The 20,126-nt window shown below is 37.4% G+C and overlaps 1 pseudogene; it reads left to right on the plus strand.

Annotated features, from left to right (window-relative positions):
* Nucleotides 1–18,780: 18,780 nt before the first annotated feature.
* On the plus strand, nt 18,781–19,520 carry LOC130846059 (V-type proton ATPase subunit D-like; annotated as a pseudogene).
* The last annotated feature ends 606 nt before the right edge of the window (nt 19,521–20,126 follow it).

Below are 20,126 nucleotides of genomic sequence, written 5' to 3' on the forward strand. Positions count from 1 at the left end.
GGGATAATGCAGAAAGAACACCTTTCTTTTATGAATTACTTGCTGCTCCCATATAAATTGAGGGCAGGGTTTGCCAGGATGAACAATGAACAGAAAGCCACAGAGTGATTCTACTGCCTTTGGCCAGCAAGTAGTGTGCAATATATTTTGCCATGAACTGTCTGATCATAGTGAGGTGTTTTTTATAATTTTTATTTATTTTATTTATTTTTGGCTGCATTGGGTCTTTGTTGCTGCATGTGGGCTTTCTCTAGTTGCAGAGAGTGGGGGCCACTCTTCATTGTAGTGCACAGGCTTCTCATTGTGGTGGCTTCTTTAGTTGTGGAGCACAGGCCCTAGGCGAGTGGGCTTCAGTAGTTGCAGAGCATAGGCTCAGTAGTTGTGGCTCACAGGCTCTAGAGCACAAGCTCAGTAGTTGTGGTGCACAGGCTTAGTTGCTCCATGGCATGTGGGATCTTCCTGTACTAGGGATCGAACCCGTGTCCCCTGAATTGGCAGGCAGACTCTTAACCACTGCGCCATCAAGGAAGTCCTGATCATAGTTTTTGATTAATCAAGATCTTAAGACTGGAATTCCATTGTCCTGATCTAGATTTTATTTAGCGTAACAATTAGCATCCTTTGCTTTCTGTGTTTGACTTTCGTCAAACTGCATTTCCGCATATGATAGCCTTGTATCCCACACTGCCTTGTGTATGTGAGTTTCCGATTGTTCTAAATCAGCTAGTAAACAATGACTTGTTTTCCAGGCAAGGGGTTAGTTCAGCAGTGCCTGCATCCTTGAATTGTCATTTCAAATAATTCCACAGACACTCCTGTGTCATGAAAGATCATGATTTATTGGTATTTTATAAAAAAAAAAATGTGAGGTGCACATTGAAAGTGTTTATACTTTTAGATAAAGGGAGAGGTTTCACAAACTTAAAATAATTAAGATAAAAAAACCATTAGTTATGCTACAAAGAACAAATCCTTGGCCTCATTTTGAAACTAAACCTAAGCTAGTAACGCATGGGTTTAATTATAAAGAAAAGAAGCACAAAACAACAGCAACAAACTTTAAAAATTATTATCGTAGAAAAGTATTTTGAGGAAAGTTTCTAAGCATTCAGATTTATTTTGGAATTTAATAATATTTTAATGCCGAGACTGAAAATCCCCTTAAAACACAAGCAACAAACTGGGTTGGCTACCTGGGTAATCAGCCTGACTTGGAGCAGGGATTATCTGTGAAATGAATTCCTGCATGTGCTGTGGCAGCTGGGCAGCACCAAGAGAGAGCACATAGGCATCTAGCAGAATCCCTTGTAAGACTGAGGACAGGAAATATGTCCCTGAGGGGGAGTCACTTTTAAACAAGTATCAGCCCCCACTGGGATCAAGGGCAGGTATGCCAGCCATGGGTTCCTGCAAGATGCATTATGTCAGGTGCTATCCACCTCTTCAGCACTTTACGACCATTGATTGCCTTGAGCTTTGGCTGGTTTTCAAGGAACAGGTTTCAGTTTCCAAAGGGCTGTGCTTTGAAGGAGGCCAATTCCACCCTCAGGCCATATTGCAGTGGGCCAGCCTCACGCAAAGCCTTCTTTTTGCATATTCAACTTTGGTTATCAAAATAAAGGCTGACCTTGCAGATACTCTTAGTGACCATGAAAACTGCTCCTCTTCAAAATAATATACACTTGTTACTTACCGAAGAAACATCATAGTACCTAAGGAATTGTGGGGAATCACACAGATATCCATTACAGAGGCATTTTATATAGTGTCTGCAAAGGTTTTTCCATTTACTAAGTGCTTTTGTATCTTTGCAGTGTTGTGGTTTATTTCATTTTATAAATATTAGCTTGATTTTTTTAAGTTCTTTTTCCAAATTACAATACTTCTGTGCACACGCTGAGCTCAGTAAATGAATTTTTTTCTGTTCAGGACTTTTCTACCCTATCTGGCAAATATGGAGAGTTGGGGACCACAACGTCCAGAACTGTCTCATCTCATTAGTGAGATTATAAAACATGTGAGACATTTCTGAATAGCAAGCCCCATTTTTATCATGCTTCAACGTGTTCTGTGTTCTTCACATATATGGCTTTTCCTGGGCAAACGCATCTTTTGGGCACAGTAAAGCCATGCCCGTATGATTTTTTAAACTGGAAAAAGAAAGTACACAAGGACTATAGAGAAGAAAAGCAATTAATGAAGAACTAAGGTCTATACAATATTGCGAATTTTACCTGTAATTCAATATTTATTCCCTATTTATCATAAATCCATTTATTTCTATTCCTTTTAGGAAACTAAAACCCATCATTTATGTTACTTAATTCAATTGATATTTTTTAAAAGAGGCATAATATAAAGCTATTTCTGTTACTGAATCAGATCAGACTGCTTACCACTTGAAAACTCGAGAGAGAGAAAAATGCTGATAGAAAGGAGAGGTGAGTTTAATCAGAATGCTGGCAATCTGGGGAGACTATGGACTCAGTGTCCCCCAAAACCACCTCCCAAGATCCTGCTCAGGCATGACAGTTTTAGAGGGAAGAAGGGAAATAATCTCAGTTACTTCTTGAGACAGGGCGTCAGCATGGTCTCCAGCCCTCATTGTGTGCAGGCTTGTCCTGCAGGCTTGTTGACGCCTCAGCATCTTCCTCTAGATGTTATCTTGTTCACACAGTTTGGTTACAAAGTTTATCCGCAACATTACTGAAGGGGAACTAGGGAAGAGATCTGATCATCTATTAATTACTTATTCTTCATTCCCATTTCTCTGATCTATGGAAAGAACCAACAAGTTAGGCAAAAGATTTGAAAAGTGTGCTGGGGCAGAGAGGAGTAGAACATGGGGGTGCCTGATTTAAGATTAGTGACAAGACTAAAGGAGCCTCCTGCAGAGAGCTCTGTCCTTCCAAAAGATGCTTCCGTTTCTCTATCAGCAAAGTGAGCTGCAATGGCATAAATAATGACATGGTGGCAAATCTTTTCTGTGAAAATATTCTTAAAATTCACTTCATTTTCATGAGTGCATTTGCCTCCTAGCAGAAAATTATCACAAGATACCTGTTTTGTTTAAAGAAAAAAAATCATGGTTTGGTATGAAGAGCTTATTCCTCTTTGGTGAGATTTTCAAAGTTGCCACGGGACCAGCACTTCTCTAAGCTGCTATACAGATCACAGCTCCTTCTAGAAAGAGCCCCATGATTTTCCATGATACGAGGAAGGAGGAGGCCAGCCACCCCTAGGGCTGAAAAGGTGAATTTTGAATAGGCCAGAAGAAGTCTTCAGGAGCCCAGCGTTGCAAACACTGATTTTCCAACCTTTGGGGAAACTCTCCCAATAAGAAACGTCTGCTTTCATTTCCCTGGAGCTGGTAGCCTCCTTGTCCCCCTCAGCCTGGAGTCATGCTGTGAACTGGAAATGCCACCTGAATTCCAACGTGGCAATTCCTACTGATGGAAGAGATGAGCATTCTTACTAGTGCCTTATGAGAAATTTCTAATGTTTTAGGAACTAAGGAAAACTTGATCTCCCCACTCCAAGTGTTGTTGAGATTTCCTCTGTAAGTAAATTAGAACCAAGATTTAAACACTCAAATCATCCCAGGAGTTGACTTATTTCTTTCCCTTGTTTAAACCCTGTTTACTTCTTTATAATTAACCTATAAATAGACATATTATTTTCAATAATTTCAATATATTGGTCCTTTATGTATGGTGTCTTAGGCTCCTTGGTGCAAGAGATGGAGAGTGAATAAAGAATTGAGTCAACATGCTTGATATCCGGGTGGCAGCCATAATCTGGTCCCGGGAAGCTGTTCTTGTGGCAGAACACCCACTCATACGCCAGAAGGTGGCATTTAGATATGAGAACCCCAGAAGCAACCACACAGCATGACCTTAGGAACACCAGTACTTGTACTTCCCAGATACATCTGTTCCCCTATTTGTCACAGTTGCCCCTCCTCCACTCCCAGGAACTGCAATAATGGTCCTTCTCCAGGATTCTGGGAAGGCTGCCCTTGGTGCCAGGGACCTAAGGGCTTCAAGCATCCTCACAGTGCAATTTTTACAATCTTCATTGTTTATGAACTTAGGACTCCCAATAGTTATGTGGCCCTGCATCTTTTCTTTGGCTGATCTGGAGACATTGTTGCAGAAAAAAACTGATCCCACGAGAATCCAAGCACAACACTCGGAGAGTTGGAGAACTCAGGTTTATTGAGCCCGCGGACCCAGACGAGCTAACGTTCCAAAATTCTGGGGCCCCATTTCAGGGGAGTCTTCTCCTTATATAGGTTAAAACATACAGCTATAATTGGTACAAACTGATTGGCTACAAATTACTATAGGTCACGGGCAGTTACAGAGCGTGGGAGTTGCCATGGGTTACACACATAGTAGGGGGTCCTAACAGGAACTTGTAGGAGCCGGACATTCCATTCCTATCAGGACTAAGGTCACAATTTGCATTCTCATATTGGTTGCAGGTTGAAGTTAATGGTCACTTGACAAGTCTATGTGCAAAGGGTCTCAAACAAAGGCTTGGGGTGGGTGCCTGAGAGCGAGACATTCTTCCCTTATCTGATCACTCTTAGTAATTCATTTTCCTGTTTAACTGAGAGTGGCGAGCAGGCCTTTGCAAGATAGAGGAGAGTAAGCAATTACAAGTATGGAAGTTTCAATTTCCTCATCAACATGACAGAGGTCAAGGGAAAATTCAAGGCAGTGATTCTGATTCCTCTCTACTCCACTCTTGCTCCATGTTAGGGCAGGTGGATGGGACAGGGAGATGAGTAGGGGTCACGGGGCTGGCTAGGTTTTCTTTACCAGACCTAAGGACATAGCTGGTGTCACCTCAGTTTGTGTCCTCTTTCTAAAGGCTGGGACTTTGGAAAATATGAACTGAGATTAATCCCACAGCTCAAATGCAGAGTGTTTGATTCTGTTGCCAAAATGATATAATGACAAGTGTTTTTTGTAAACAATACCTTACAGTAAACAAATAGTAAACATAATAAATGGGCAGTTTTTAATAAAGATTGCTCTAGTTCAGCTACATGATTATCCTAAGTATGTGTAACCAAAGAGAAATCTTTCCATAACCACGATGCCATAATTTATATCTACATTTTAATAATACATAGCACATTATAGCAAAACTATAATGTAAAAAAATAAAAAGAACTTATAACAGCATGCTATGAAATTTTTTAGGTTAAAATAATATTAGCAGTGGTAAAAATTTATATAGTACTGTGGGTGAGCAATATTTTGTTCAAACCAGTCATTTTCTGTGGGACATGCTTTCTGAGTTATATTCTTAAAATCTATACTACAGTGGACACTCCTGCATATATTATATATATATATATATATATATGTATATGTATAAACACACTTTCATAAGATAGGTTCCTAGTAGTGAAATGGCTATATCATAGGGTATATGGATTTTGATAGTTCTTCCAAATTACCTTCTTCAGAGATCACATTAGTGGACAAACTCACTAAGTGTGTGAGACAATTGATTGCACACCCCCCTTTTAATTTTTACTTAGACTCTCTCAAGGGACTCCTGTTGCCCATCTTTCAAGATCACTTGGTGGCAAATGAAGCAGCATTATTTTTTTTTCCTATTGAGAGTCTTCATTGCCTATCTCAACTCTTTGATTAAAGTACAACATTAATAAAGACAATTTGTATTTTGAAAAATTATACAGTCCAAATTATATCAGGGCAATTCAAACCATATTTTACAGGGTTGCGATTTTGTTAAATTGACGTGTAAAGTAGAGTCCTGAGTGGGGAGTTGGATGGTGAACCACCATTCAACAAAGATCACAAGGGGAAGTGAAATAGAGAAATGTATTAGTCACAGGTCTTGGAGGAGGTATGAAGCACACCTGTAGGGGTCACCAGAGGAGGTCAAGACAGAGTGCAGGCAGAGAGCCTGATACTGACCAGCGTTCTTGGCCTCCTTAATCAATAGAAATTGATAAGAGGCCAGACAAGATATTCAGGCAAGGTTTTATTGGGTCCCTTACTGCAACAGGGGGAAGTGAGGACAAGTAACAGATTCCCTTGTTTGCTCCCCGAGTGGGATATTGGGGTGAGGGCAGGGGTGGGTCCAAGGGTCAGGCCAGAGGGCTGGCTTAGGGGTCTGCCCACCCCTTTGGTTGTGTTGAGTGCAGGGGTCATGCATAGTGTCCTGCTTTTACTCCCAACACCCTGCTTTTGCTCCCAGCTCTTTGGAAGTGGCAGTTAGGATTTTTTGGCCTTTTATTTTTTTGTCTTGCTATCTATAATTTGCCGCAACTGCACATGCACGCAGTTACTTTTAGTACCTTATAGTTTCTTTGTATTTTGTTGCTTGAGGAGACATTTGTCCAGATGCAAGCACTGCAGCACTGCAGCAAAGGGTCCCAGGTCCCAGGCACTGTACTCTCTCAAGCTCAGAAGACCTGGGGCACACGCCTTTATTAAGGTCAAGTGTGGAGTGCTTTTAGAGTTCCAGGGCTAAGACCAGATTGGTCAATTCAAACCAATAAGGTCAGGGTTTTGGTAAGCTTTGCAGCAAGGGGTGCACATGGGGAAAGAGTTTGGAGGCAAAGGAGACTATTTATCACCCAGGGCATTAAAGAACTCATATCAGGAACTTACACTTACCTGTGACTCTACAGGCCGCTCACTAGGCTTGGGGGAGGGCTGGTGTCAGTTAAAAGCTCCTGCAGTCTGCTTAGCCACACAAAATGGATACTGAAGCAGCAATATTATGGAGTAGTTTAGCTAAATTCTCAACATTCAACTTATACCCTTTGAAATGAGTCATAAGACAACAGCCTCAAACCTTGGATTAACAGGCTTATAGCTTCCTCCTGATCTTCACATGGAGAATACCAATCCTAAACAAAAGCATTTTCCTAAAAGGAAAGTGTTAGGGCCTTTAATGCTTTGCTTTTAATGAAGAGCAAGAACAGTATGGAGGTTCCTTAAAAAACTAAAAATGCAGTTGCCATATAATCCAGCAATCCCACTTCTGGGCATATATCTGGAGAAAACCATAATTCAAAAAGATACATGCATGCACTCCAGTGTTCATTGCAGCACTGTTTACGATATCCAAGACATGGAAGAAACCTAAATGTTCACAGACAGATGAATAGATAAAGAAGATGTGGTACATAAATGCAATGGAATACTACTGAGCCATAAAAAAGAATGAAATAATGCCATTTGCAGCAACATGGATGGACCTAGAGATTATTACATTAAGTGAAGTAAGCCAGAGAAAGAAAAATATCATGTGATATTGCTTACATGTGGAATCTAAAAATATGATACAAATTAACTTATTTACAAAACAGAAAGAGACTCACAGACTTAGAAAACAAACTTAAGGTTACCAAAGGAGAAAGAGGGGAAGAAGGATAAATTAGAAGTTCCAGATTAGAACATACACCCTATCATATATAAAATAGACAGAAAATAAGGTCCTACTGTATAACACAGGGAACTATACTCAACATCTTGTAATAACCTATAATGGAAGAAAATGTAAAAAAAGAATATATATATACATATACATATAAACAAACCGCTTTGCTGTACATTTGAAACTAACATAGCATTGTAAATCAACTGTATTACAATTAAAAATTTTAAAAAATAGCAGAAGTATTTTCATATAGAAATGTAACTAGCAGCAGGTGCTAAATGATATGAATCTGAATTATGCATTGATTGAATCTTTTAGGTGTATGATGGGAATATTTTTGGAATCTTGTCTTGCTCCACCAAAACTCTGGCTCATTATTAGAAATTGTTAAAAAGATAATACAAAATTTATTTCAATTGACATAAAAGGGAAATGATTGAAAACTTAAACATTTATCAAAAGGTGGAAAATGATGATGCAGCACTGAGATGTTATAATGTTGGTGAGCGATATTTACAATGTACATAATGAACAGAATTCTCTACAATTTGCTTGAGGAGTTTAACAATAAATAGAATTTCAGTGTAAATCATTGTTTTAAAAAGACAGAAGGAGAGGAGAGGATTATGTGCATATATGTAATAAATATAGAGCTGACAACCAAGTTTATTACTCACAAAAGTTATGGGAGTTGATGCAGTAATAGAGGTCAGGGCATTCAATTCTGATTGGCTACACAAAGGGCATCATTTGCAAGCACTATTTTAAAACTAAGAAAAACACAAGTTGGTGGAGTTCTGGAAAAGTCTTTCAGGAGTGTGGAGAGAAATGCAGATGGAGGAGCACCTATAATGGCAGGGTGTTTGTCCTGTGCATTGCAGAGGCCAGGTGGTGGTGAGAGATGGCTGATAGCTGGGCATAAAGGCTAAGTGGATGGGACTGAATAATTATCATCTAACTAGAGGAAAGAATTAGAGGATAGTTGTTGCAAATTATATCCTGGGTTTTAAGAACCTGTTTACAATATGGCACAGTAGCATTTTCCTACTCAAAAGCATTCTGAGAAACGCAACTTTTAGAACTTTCTTTTCACCAAAGCAGCAACCCCTTGCAACACTTCCAGGTTACCTAGTAAATGTCACTAGGGATTACTCAAGCATTAAGGGAGGCTACCGTTGCTGGTTCTCTCCATGAAACTTTCTCTTTTGGGATCTCTTTCACTTTCCAATTCTCCCATAATTGCATGACGGTCCACAAGCTCAGAATTAGAGGTTTCACTTTGATTTAACATGTCTATGAGATCTTTTATAAAACTGACAATGAGAGCTTATACCATTGACATCACAACTAAGGGATAGTAGTCTAATAACTATTTTTAGAATAAATTGGAGAAGATCCGAAAGTATATAGGACTTTGGGGCACTAGTGGCATTGGGCATGAACACCTGGATGGTGAGGAAGAGAAGGAGGTAACTGAGAATACACTCTGCTGGGGGAAATGGCAGCTTTTGTGCTCTCTTGAGTACCCAGGCAGTTGAGATGTTACAATCCATCTCAGAGTCCTAAAAGAGCAAGCTTCTCTGGGGTGGAAAAGAAATCAAGAATAACTTGGTAGTGGACTTGGTGATGACCTTGTTAGGAAAACCGTCTCTAATTAGTCCATCATTTCCACAGTGTGAAAGGCAGCCTCACTTACTGCTGTAAGGGCCCAAAGGAGCAAAAGTGCTCACTGGGAGCCATTATGTAGGCTTTTTGTCTGCACCTGAGGAAATTCTGCATAGCTTGGTGTTCACAGTCCAGAAGGTTGGTAGAAACAGCATCTGAGGTCTTCTGTATATCCCCTCTTGCCATGGTTAACAATAATCTAACCTAAATTACTTTGCTGTGCTGAAATGCTGTCATGGTTTATTAACATGTTATAGTAATTGAAAGGTTGTTTGTTAAGATTGATACAGAAAACAGCTGTAATTTCTACTTTTATGAGAAGACATTTTCTCCTCGAGAGTACTATTCTCAGATGTTTTTTCTTCCTCTTTCTTTCTTCCTTTCTTCCTTTCTTTCCAGGTTTGAGAATAAACACACGTCAGAGGTGATAAATAAGAGCAAGAGAGAGAAAAAACAGACCACTACTCTGGGTTTTACTTGAACCGTTATTAGTACCACGCTGGGATTAGAGCAGGGTTCTTCATCAGTGTTCCCGTGGCATCTGCTTGGCTACGAGGTAAAAGAAATACTGTTGGGGGAGTATCCACTTTATGTTAACAAGATGTGGGCACAGAAACGTGTGTGATGATTTCTCTGTTTAATTAGATGTTTGGCACAAAGTCAGTTGAAGTAGTGTATACCCTAATTTGTCCTTATTGGAGCCCCAGAACTATTTTAGTGACATTATCTTTTACCGCATTTGTAATATTTTGGGGCCAGACTTGGATACAATGAAAGCAAATATTGAATTAGATAATTGGGAATGGAAGAAGAAGGAAATGGTACAAAGTGATAAGTACAAGGGAGGGGCAAGTCAGGGACCTCCAGAGCCTACGCTCCCTGCAGCATCACCTGTGTTCACTTTCTACCCTTTCTCTGTACCCCCACAGCCTTGGAGCATGGCTGGGTTGCACTTTTTCTCTCTGCTTCCCCTCTAGATGTGAGCTTCTGGGGGACAGGGATGTGCCTTTTATTTCTGCTCTTCAACACCAACCAAAACATGGGGCATAGATCAAACACTTAATGCATGCTCAGTGAGAGAGTGAGTGAGTGAATGTACAATTGTGTAAATGAAAAGGTGACCTGGATTTCTAGCAAAAACCTCAGAGCAAGTAGGTCTCAATGAGAGGGGTTAGGAGCACTTGGAGCTACAACCAGAAGAAACCATGGTAATGAGAAAAATCTCTATACATGTGTATTAGTCTGGGTTTTTCAGAGAAATAAAATCAGTAGGATATTATGAAGAATAGGCTTGCATATTACAGAGGCTGGAAAGTCCCATGATCTGCAATCAGTAAGCTGGAGATCTAGGGGTTTTGGTGTTGTAAATTCCAGGCTGAGTCTGAGTCTGAAGTCAGGAGAAGAACAATGTCCCAGATCCAAGACAGGCAGAGAGAGGAAACTTTTTCTTATTTAGATTTTTATTCTATTTAGGCCTTCAGTGGGTTGGATGAGACCCACCTACTTTGGGGAGAGCAGTCTGATTTACTTAGTTTACTGATGCAAATGTTAATCTCACTCAGAAACACCCTCACAGACATACCCAGAATAATGCTCAACCAGATATCCAGGCAGCTGTGGCTCAGTCAAGTTGAGACATAAAATAAATGATCACAACAATCTGGTTCTGGTATTATCAGAACCAGGGGAGAAGACAAGGTCATGTGTATACAACTTTATTTCCATTGAGAGAATATGTAAGACAAATAACATTTTGGCTTAAATTTAGTGCCCACATTCTCTGATGCAAAAAAAGAAAGGGGGGTTGGACTGGGTTGTACTGAAATTCAATAAAGAGCTTTCTATGTGTAACTGACATGTTTGAAATGTGTGTGTGTTTGTGTGTGCGTATGTGTAAAATTTATGTGATTTTTTTATAGCTTGAACCAGCTGGGTCTTCAGAGGATTTCTTTAGGTGAGATTTGAAGCAGTGTCTTGATTCAAAATGAAATATTTTTTTCTTCTTGGAAAAATAGCTTGAAACAAGTTCCATACATTTCCTAAGGACAATATTGATCCTCAAACATTTTCCATAGGTGTGGGGGTGAACTGTCTATTTTTTCCTTAATATTACAAATAATGCCTTTTCCCACTTTGGTATTTCAGAAAACAATTAGAGTCATACCATTGGCAGACACCTTCAATATTGTGTCTTGTACCACTTTTGAGAATATTTTTGAGTTGGCTAACAAAGTTTTCTATCCTTAGGGTTTCCTTCCAAGGAAATAGCATTTTTTAAAGCTGTATACGATATGGTCTGTGAAAATTTAATCTTGGAGATGTATGGATTCAGCTAACATTTAATTTTTTTTTCAACTGGTCCTGTAGGTATGTATACCTCAATCTCTATAACATACCCAGTTATTTGCTGCATTTGTTAAAAACAAACAAGCAAAACCTTTTCCTTTTTTTATGAAGAACACACATAGAAAAGCAAAAATAAATAGCTTAATGCTTCATTATGGAGTACATTCTGTTGGAGACTCACATATCAGATCAGAAGAAGGAATGTGACCAGCACCACTCTAAGTCCTAACACAGTAATTTTTTCACCTTTTGTACATTATACAAAATCATTCAGAATATACTCTTGAATCTGTCCTCTTTTGCTTGTACTATCTTGAGAGATTCTTTCATATTATTGCAGACAACTATAATTTTTCATATTTATTGCTGCATAATATTCTACTCTATGAACATATAAAAATATTCCATTCTTCTGGTGACGTACAGGTGCATTGTCCTCAGATTTTGACTGTTATGAATGATTCTATTTTGAACATTCTTGGGTGTGCTCCTTGGTGCACATTTGCATCTATTTTTGTTTAGTTTGTATATAGGAGAGAAATTGTTAGCTCATGGGTACAGGTATTTCCAACTTTAGGAGACAATATCGAATGGATTTCAAAGTGATTGTGTAATTTACGTAACCTCCAACAGTGTGTGAACATTCGTGTGACCCCACAGCCTTACTAATTGTTATTTTCCTGTCTTTGTTCTTTCTTTCTTTGTTCCTTTTTTTTATTGTTTGTTTTAGAAATTTAGCCTTTTCTGTGATTGAGTAACCATATAGATTTCCTTCTGGCTTCATTTGAATTTTCTTGGTGGTTAATGAGTTTAAACATCATTTCATGAGTTTAATGACCATTTAAGGGAGAATGGATGCAAGACATGGATCAGGATAGGAATGAGGAGGGAGAGGGTGCATGGAGAGGTCCAGCTTCCCTTGATCAATGTGGTTAGTTGGTTTGTAGCAGTCTCACTAGGAAGAATCTGGGGCAATAGATCAAATTTTGTCACCTCCCTCCTATCTTTACCAGTGTTATACCTACTCCTAAACTCAAAGCATTTTTGACCCACCCAACGAGTCTCAAGGATTTAGCTGTCTGAAATGACCAACAATAAATGTTTTGAGTTTAAAATGAAAATCTTATTTATGTGGGGAAATCTGTATTTTATAGAGCAGATCTTGTCAGTTCATTGTCAGGAATATCCTTGTGGTGTTTCCAAGTGAACTACTGGACATGTTCTTAATTAGACAGGTATGTGTTCTGCCAAAGAAAGAGTTGAGTCATTTCTGTGGGATGGTTGATCGGAGTTAGATTGAAATGTTATGATAATTCATGACATACATTAGAATACATCTTCTAAATAAATGCTTGTGCCTCTCTTTTTCTCTTTACCCTCTAAAAAGTCCTGGACAAAAAAATGCCATAGTTTGGTTTTAAAAAATGTTTGCCACACTCTCTCTACTAATACATGTTTACCTCAAATATGTTACAAAGTAGTTAATTAGGTTTCATCTTTTTTGTTCAAAACTTTATTTTTCTAGGACCATCCTTAGTTAAGTTGATTGGATTCAAACCTCACTGTGCAGCATCTCAATAGTACATTTAGAGATCACAAACGGGTGCCACTGTCCAGCTGTGTACATCATGCAGGTTTTATAAACCTTACATTTTTCAAATTTCTAATTTTAAAAATGGGTGTAATAATATTAACCATTAGAGTTTCTCAAGAGTTTAAATTAACTCATGTGTGATAATTCATAGGAACACTATCTGGTATATAGCTGACATTCATGAAATGGGAAGAATTATTCTTAAAGCTGCTGCAAGTAACATCATTATTCATCTCATGCTTTCACAATATGTACTCATTTTCTCATCTGGCTCTCTGGGTAACTTGACTTACAATTTCTAAGAGAATTAACTTGCATTGTCCATAGGGGATAGTTAGAGAAAGCAGCAAGTAGTATCAACAAAGAAGGATGGAAGTAAGAAAGGAATTGGACCAGCAAAAACTAGGTAGACAACAAGATATAGTAACAGGTAGGATCCAGGGATTAAGAGAGGAACAGTTGATGAGAAAACAGATTCTAAGGAATTGAAGAGGGACAGGGAAAGGCATTTGACAATTACAATTCATTTATTTAGGCAATTTTGGCCTTGAAAAATAGATGTTTAGGACTGATTCTGACTAAAATAAATTCAGAACTTGATGATAATTGAATCTACTTGCATGGCTACTGCCAGAGTTCAATGCTCATATATGTGTAAGAACTATGTCACTCATTACATAATGTATTTAATCTTCACAATAACAGTTAAAGTAGGAATGGAAACTTTCTTTGAAATTGAAAAGACTGTGTTATCTCAACTAACACCTTTTTTCCTTTTGGTGCCAGGTACTGGAGTGGAATTTTATACACACTCATTTATTCAATCCTCACAACAACTTTGACTAGGAAGAAACTGAGGCTCAAGATGATTATTATTCTGCTCCAGCCAAGTAGCTGTGAGGCCCTGAGTCCTGAGCTCACATGCTGCCTTGAGTAAGGCCACTGGTGGATCTCTCTGAGAGTCACAGGAACTAAGATCTGAGCACATCTGCACCATGGGAACATCATTCATAAAAGGCTTTGCCTTTTTCATATATGAAATGTGGGATTTAGGTTTAATGGCTTTTCAAGTGCTAAGCTTGCCTAACCCTATGAGGATATTAACATCTGTGTACATTTTTTAGAAATGTGAGTTGTGAGAGAAGAAGGGAAGGAGACATTAGGGAGAGGTTCCAGGAAGACTTCAGGAATGCTTAACATCTGTCATGAATTTTAAATTCATTCAAAAAGAAAGAGACCTGCCCCGTCATCATTCCTAGGAATATATATCAACATATGATATTGTTTATAATTATTTACAAATGTGTGTTGGGGGGCATTTTGATGTGTCAATAAAAAATTCTGATTTTGCTTGTGAAAAGAATGAACAATGATGAAAGGAAAACAAGCAATGGAAGGATGTTTACTTCAGTTGAAACTTGTTCTAATTTTGTTAGAATAAAGAAAACACAAAATCTATAGAGTAGATTTTTTATAATTAACAATAATTTATTTTCAATAATAAATTATTAAATGTATTCCATTAATAATAATGAATGAACTTTCCTATTGATTTAGCAGAATTGAGATTTTCAAGATAGAAAACAACATATCTTCCAAATGACTCTCTTGATTGTAATATAAATTTTCATTACATATATCCAATTGATAGCTTTTAATATTTTAAAATTGCCTGTTAAGCATGTTCCAAAAAAATCAAATGAATATAAATAACCCTACAATTAAATTAATTGATAATTTACAATTTCTGTTTTTATTTCATCTAGGCCTTTGGGCTTGATTGAGAAGATATAAAAAGCAGCATTTCTTTTAGATGTTAATACTATTATTTTAATCTTGTAGATTCAAAACCAATTTATTTTCATGTAAAGCTAATTTAAACTTAATTAAAACCAGACTGTGCTCTATTCTGTAGCTATTACAGATTCCACTCACTGGTACATAGCCTTCGGCACAGATTTCTTTCTATTTTTATGCTTTAAATTTATAATTTGTTTCTAAACTTTACAATATTTTTCCTATTTGCAAATAACTTGTAGAAAACTAAAATAGCAAGAAGTCTTTTGCTTCTTTTTGCACCCCAAGTATTTTATTGCTACTAGACAGGAATTCATATTACTTGAGAGTATCATTAATTTTATGTGTTTCTTTCTCCTTAATGTGAATTTCATGGGCGAAAGAGTTGTTTCCAGCACTAAGAAAATATTTGTCAATGGTAAATTCACAATAATAGATTTTAAATGAGTCGGCTTTTTTTTTCCTAAAGTCCATAACAACTAAATTTTTCCCTTGCCCTCTTTTTCCTTTCTCCCTCCTTCCCTCTTTCCTTCTTACATTCGTGGAGGAAACATTTTGCTGCCTCTCCATCCTGAGCTCTGCTGGATGAAAGTTATAACAAGGTCAAGTAAGATATATTCCACTTGATACTATCTCTCAGTGCAGTGGGGAGCCTTGAGGTCATTGCATTTCTAGACTTTATGTAAATGAGGTCCTTTGTCTCACCATCCCCCCCCCCCCCCCCCCCGGGTTTGGGATTGAACTATTTATAAAATGCTCCCATAATCTGGAGTTTTGCTCCACAGATTTTGTCTTTAAGTAAAGGACTTTTTCACTAAGGATACTGCTAATTCTCCATTAGCAGAAAAATAATAAATTTGCTCTGTTGCATATAATTTTATTAAACCTTCAGCATTTCTTTGTTATACATCACCTGATCTGGCAAAATGTATGACACAATTACATATTCAGCTACTCCAAGTGAATTATATTCATGCTTCATGGTATTATTCAAACAATTTTGTTGTAGGTAGTTTGGCAAGACCTGTGAATTAGCATTTCTATATTTAATCTCTGGAATATTTATTTCAATTATTTGTACATAGCAGAAGTCAATAAGAAAATGAATTTGGAAATAAACAGTCAATTATAATACAATGCAATAAATGAAACAAAGATATCTCTGTGGGCTGATTTGCCAGATGAAGAGAAAATGTACATGCAGGACACAGTATCACATTCAGACCATCTGAACATCCAGGAACTACTGTGCTCATTATAAAGTCTGTGCTTTCACAACATACTGGGAGAAGAGAGGAGCTAGAATAGTCACAGCCTGAGAAAACCCATGTCTTATGAAAGAAAGTGTTTCCTGGGTTGTTAAATGAGGATAATGCTAGAGGAGAACTGAAATGATGACTCTACTCACTATGTCTTGAGATTAAGAATTTACACTATTACTGCTAAAGATATACAACAGGTACTTGAAAGCTCTTTAGTTTGATGTAGTCCCTTTTATTTATTTTTGCTTTTGTTTCCCTTGCCTGGAGAGACATATTAAAAATATATATTAGTAAGACTGATGCCAAAGAGCATACTGCCTATGTTTTCTTCTAGATGTTTTATGGTTTGGGGTCTTACATTTAAGTCTTTAATCCATTTTGAATTAATTTTTGTGCATGGTATGAGAAAGTAGTCCAGTTTGATTCTTTTACATGTAGCTGTCCACTTTTCCCAACATCATTTATTGAAGAGGTTGTCTTTTCCTTATTGTATATTCTTGTATCCTTTGTCATAGATTAATTGCCAATAATAAGTATGAGTTCTTTTCTGGACTATTCTCTTTCATTGATCTACATGTCTGTTTTTGTGCCAGCACCATGCTGTTTTGATTACTGTAGCTTTGTAGTGTAGTTTGAAATCAAGGACTGTGATACCTCCAGCTCTGTTCTTCTTTCTCAAGATTGTTTTGGCTATTTGAGATCTTCTTTGTTTCCATACAAATTTTAGAATTATTTGTTCTAGTTCTGTGAAAAATGCCATTGGTATTTTCATAGGGATTTCATTTAATCTGTAGATTGCCTTGGGTAGTATGCTCATTTTAACTGTATTAATTCTTCCAATCCATGAGCACAGTATACCTTTTCATCCTTTTGTGTCATCTTTATGTATTGATTTTGTATCCTGCAAATTCACTGAATTTTTTTAGTAGTTCCAACAATTTTCTGTTGGAGCCATTAGGATTTTCTATATATAATATCATGTCATCTGCAAATAGTGACAGTTTTACTTATTCCTTTCCAGTTTGGATGTCTTTTATTTATTCTTCTTGTCTAATTGCTCTGGCTAGAACTTCCAATAATATGTTCAATAAAACTGGCAAGAGTGCACATCCCTGTCTTATTCTTTTCTTTTTTTTTTTTTTTATTTTTTTTTATTTAATTTTTTTTTTTATTATTATTTTATTTTATTTTTTTGGGGGGTACACCAGGTTCAATCAACTGTTTTTATACACATATCCCCATATTCCCTCCCTTCCTTGATGCCCCCCCCCTCGATTCCCCCCCCGTCTTATTCTTGATCTTAGAGAAAAAGGTTTCAGCTCTTCACCATAGAGTATGGTGTTAGCTCTGGAATTGTCATATATGGCCTTAATTATGTTGAGATACATTCCTTTTATATTGGCTTTGTTGAGAAGTTTTATCATAAATGGATGTTGAATTTTGTCAAATGATTTGTCTACATCTATTGAGATGATCATATAATTTGTATCCTTGATTTTGTTATTATAGTATGTCACATGGACTGATTTGTGGATGTTGAACCATCCTTGCATCCCTGGAATAAAGTCCACTTGGTCATGGTGTAACATCATTTTAATGTATTGTTCAATTTGGTTTGCTTATATTTTGTTGAGGATTTTTGTATTTATCTTCATCAGGGGTATTGACCTGTAATTTTCTTTCTTTATAGTGTCTCTGTCTGGTTTTGGTATCAGGGTGATCTTGGTTTTGTAAAATTCATTTGGAAGACTTCCCTCTTCTTCACATTTTTAGAAGATTCTAAGAAGGACGGGTATTAATTTTTCTTTCAATGTTTGGTAGAATTCACCAACAAAACTCTCTTGTCCTAGATGTTGCTATGTTGAGAGATTTTCATTACTGATTCAATCTCCTCACTAGTAACCAGTCTATTCAGATTTTCTGTTTCATCGTGATTCAGTCTTATTAGGTTACATGTTTCTAGGAATTTATTCATTTCTTCTAGGTAGTCCAACTTGTTGGTGTATAATTTTTCATAGTCCTACTTATGATTCTTTGTGTTTCTGTGCTATTAGTTGTAATAATATCTCCTCTTTAATTTCTGATTTATTTGACTTTATTTTTTTTCTTGGTGAGTCTAACTAAAACATTTCAATTAAAAAAATCTTTTCAAAGAAGCAGCTCCTAGTTTTATTCATCTTTTCTATTGTCCTTTAATATCTATTTCATTCGTTTCCTCTTTAATCTTAGTTATTTCCTTTCTTCTACTAATTTTGGGCTTTCCTAGTACCTTGAAGTTGAAGTTAGGTTGTTTCTTTGAGACTCTTCTTGTTTCTTGAAGCAGGTATTAATTTCTATGAACTTGTCTGTTAGAACTGCTTTTGCTGCATCCCATAAATTTAGTGGGTAGTTCTAAGGTGAGATGGCAGAGTGAATGTCTTTTATGTATCCTGTGGATGGACAAGCAGGGCAATGGCCAAGAGCAGATCTACATGTATGTGGAAATTCTGTCTTTCAAGACTTGAGAAACACTTCACTTGCTGTATTAAGTAGCTTTATTGCATTTAATATACGTGTTATTCAGCTCAGACTACGATTTAGAGTATGCTTCAAGTTTTTTTGTAATATTTTTAGAAATCAAGAATCCAAGGGAAGAGCCACGATTGCCCGGCCAAAGACCCGAGCCAAACAGGCATAGTCAGAATGTCGGGCAAAGACCGAATTGAAATCTTTCCCTCGCGAATGGCACAGACCATCATGAAGGCTTGGTTAAAAGGAGCACAGACAGGTCAAAACCTCCTGAAGAAAAAATCTGATGCCTTAACTCTTCGATTTTGACAGATCCTTAAGAAGATAATAGAGACTAAAATGTTGATGGGTGAAGTGATGAGAGAAGCTGCCTTTTCGCTTGCTGAGGCCAAGTTCACAGCAGGGGATTTCAGCACCACAGTTATCCAAAATGTAAATAAAGCCCAAGTGAAGATTAGAGTAAAGATAATGTAGCAGGTGTTACTTTGCCAGTATTTGAACATTACCATGAAGGAACTGACAGTTATGAACTGACTGGTTTAGTCAGAGGTGAGGAACAGTTGGCTAAACTGAAGAGGAATTATGCCAAAGCAGTGGAACTACTGGTGGAACTAGCTTTGCTGCAGACTTCCTTTGTTACTTTGAATGAAGCTATTAAGATAACCAACAGACGTGTAAATGCCATTGAACATGTCATCATTCCCCGGGTTGAACGTACCCTTGCTTATATGATCACAGAGCTGGATGAGAGAGAGCGAGAAGAGTTCTATAGGTTAAAGAAAATACAGGAGAAGAAAAAGATTCTCAAGGAAAAGTCTGAGAAGGACTTGGAGCAATGGAGGGCAGCTGGAGAGGTGACGGAGCCTGCTAATCTTCTGGCTGCAGAGAAGGGTGAGGATCTTCTGTTTGAATAGTCTTTCCTGCTCTGGTTCTTTCAGAAGGCCTAACATGGCACCATTTTAATTCATGGTGTGTAAGTTTGGTATGTGTGGCTGTTTATTTTTTGGCCTAAGAATTTCACCGGTTGTAAAGTTTCCCTGGATGTCCATTTATGGGATTACCTTTGCAGAATCATAATTCAGCAACCATTTATCACCAATGAGATTTCTAGAACCTGCCCAGAAATGTGTATAATTTATTCTGCAGAAGTGTCACCCTACTCCACTTATATGTCTGTTACAACTGATCTGCTTACCAAACATATTAAGAAATTCCCCTTAGGAAACAGTAGTGGTCTCAGGCCAACACATGTAGGCCAGCTACTGTTGGAGCACCCTTTATTCCTACCTACTTGCATACCATTGTCTGAGATTGCTGCAGCCATCCTTGTGTTAGTTACTGCAGGACTCCTCTCAAGCTTTATAAAAACCTTCATTTATTCTTCCTTGAATGACAGGTCTCTGTCTTGTCTGTCATGGGAACAGTTCTGCCAAGTCAAATATGACTGTGGTATATAACAGTAAAATGATTTCCTTTTTTAATGAATTTACTGCTGAGAATAAGTTGTGTTCTTATGCTCA

The sequence above is a fragment of the Hippopotamus amphibius genome, chromosome 2, assembly GCF_030028045.1.
Source record: "Hippopotamus amphibius kiboko isolate mHipAmp2 chromosome 2, mHipAmp2.hap2, whole genome shotgun sequence".
Lineage (NCBI taxonomy): Eukaryota > Metazoa > Chordata > Mammalia > Artiodactyla > Hippopotamidae > Hippopotamus > Hippopotamus amphibius.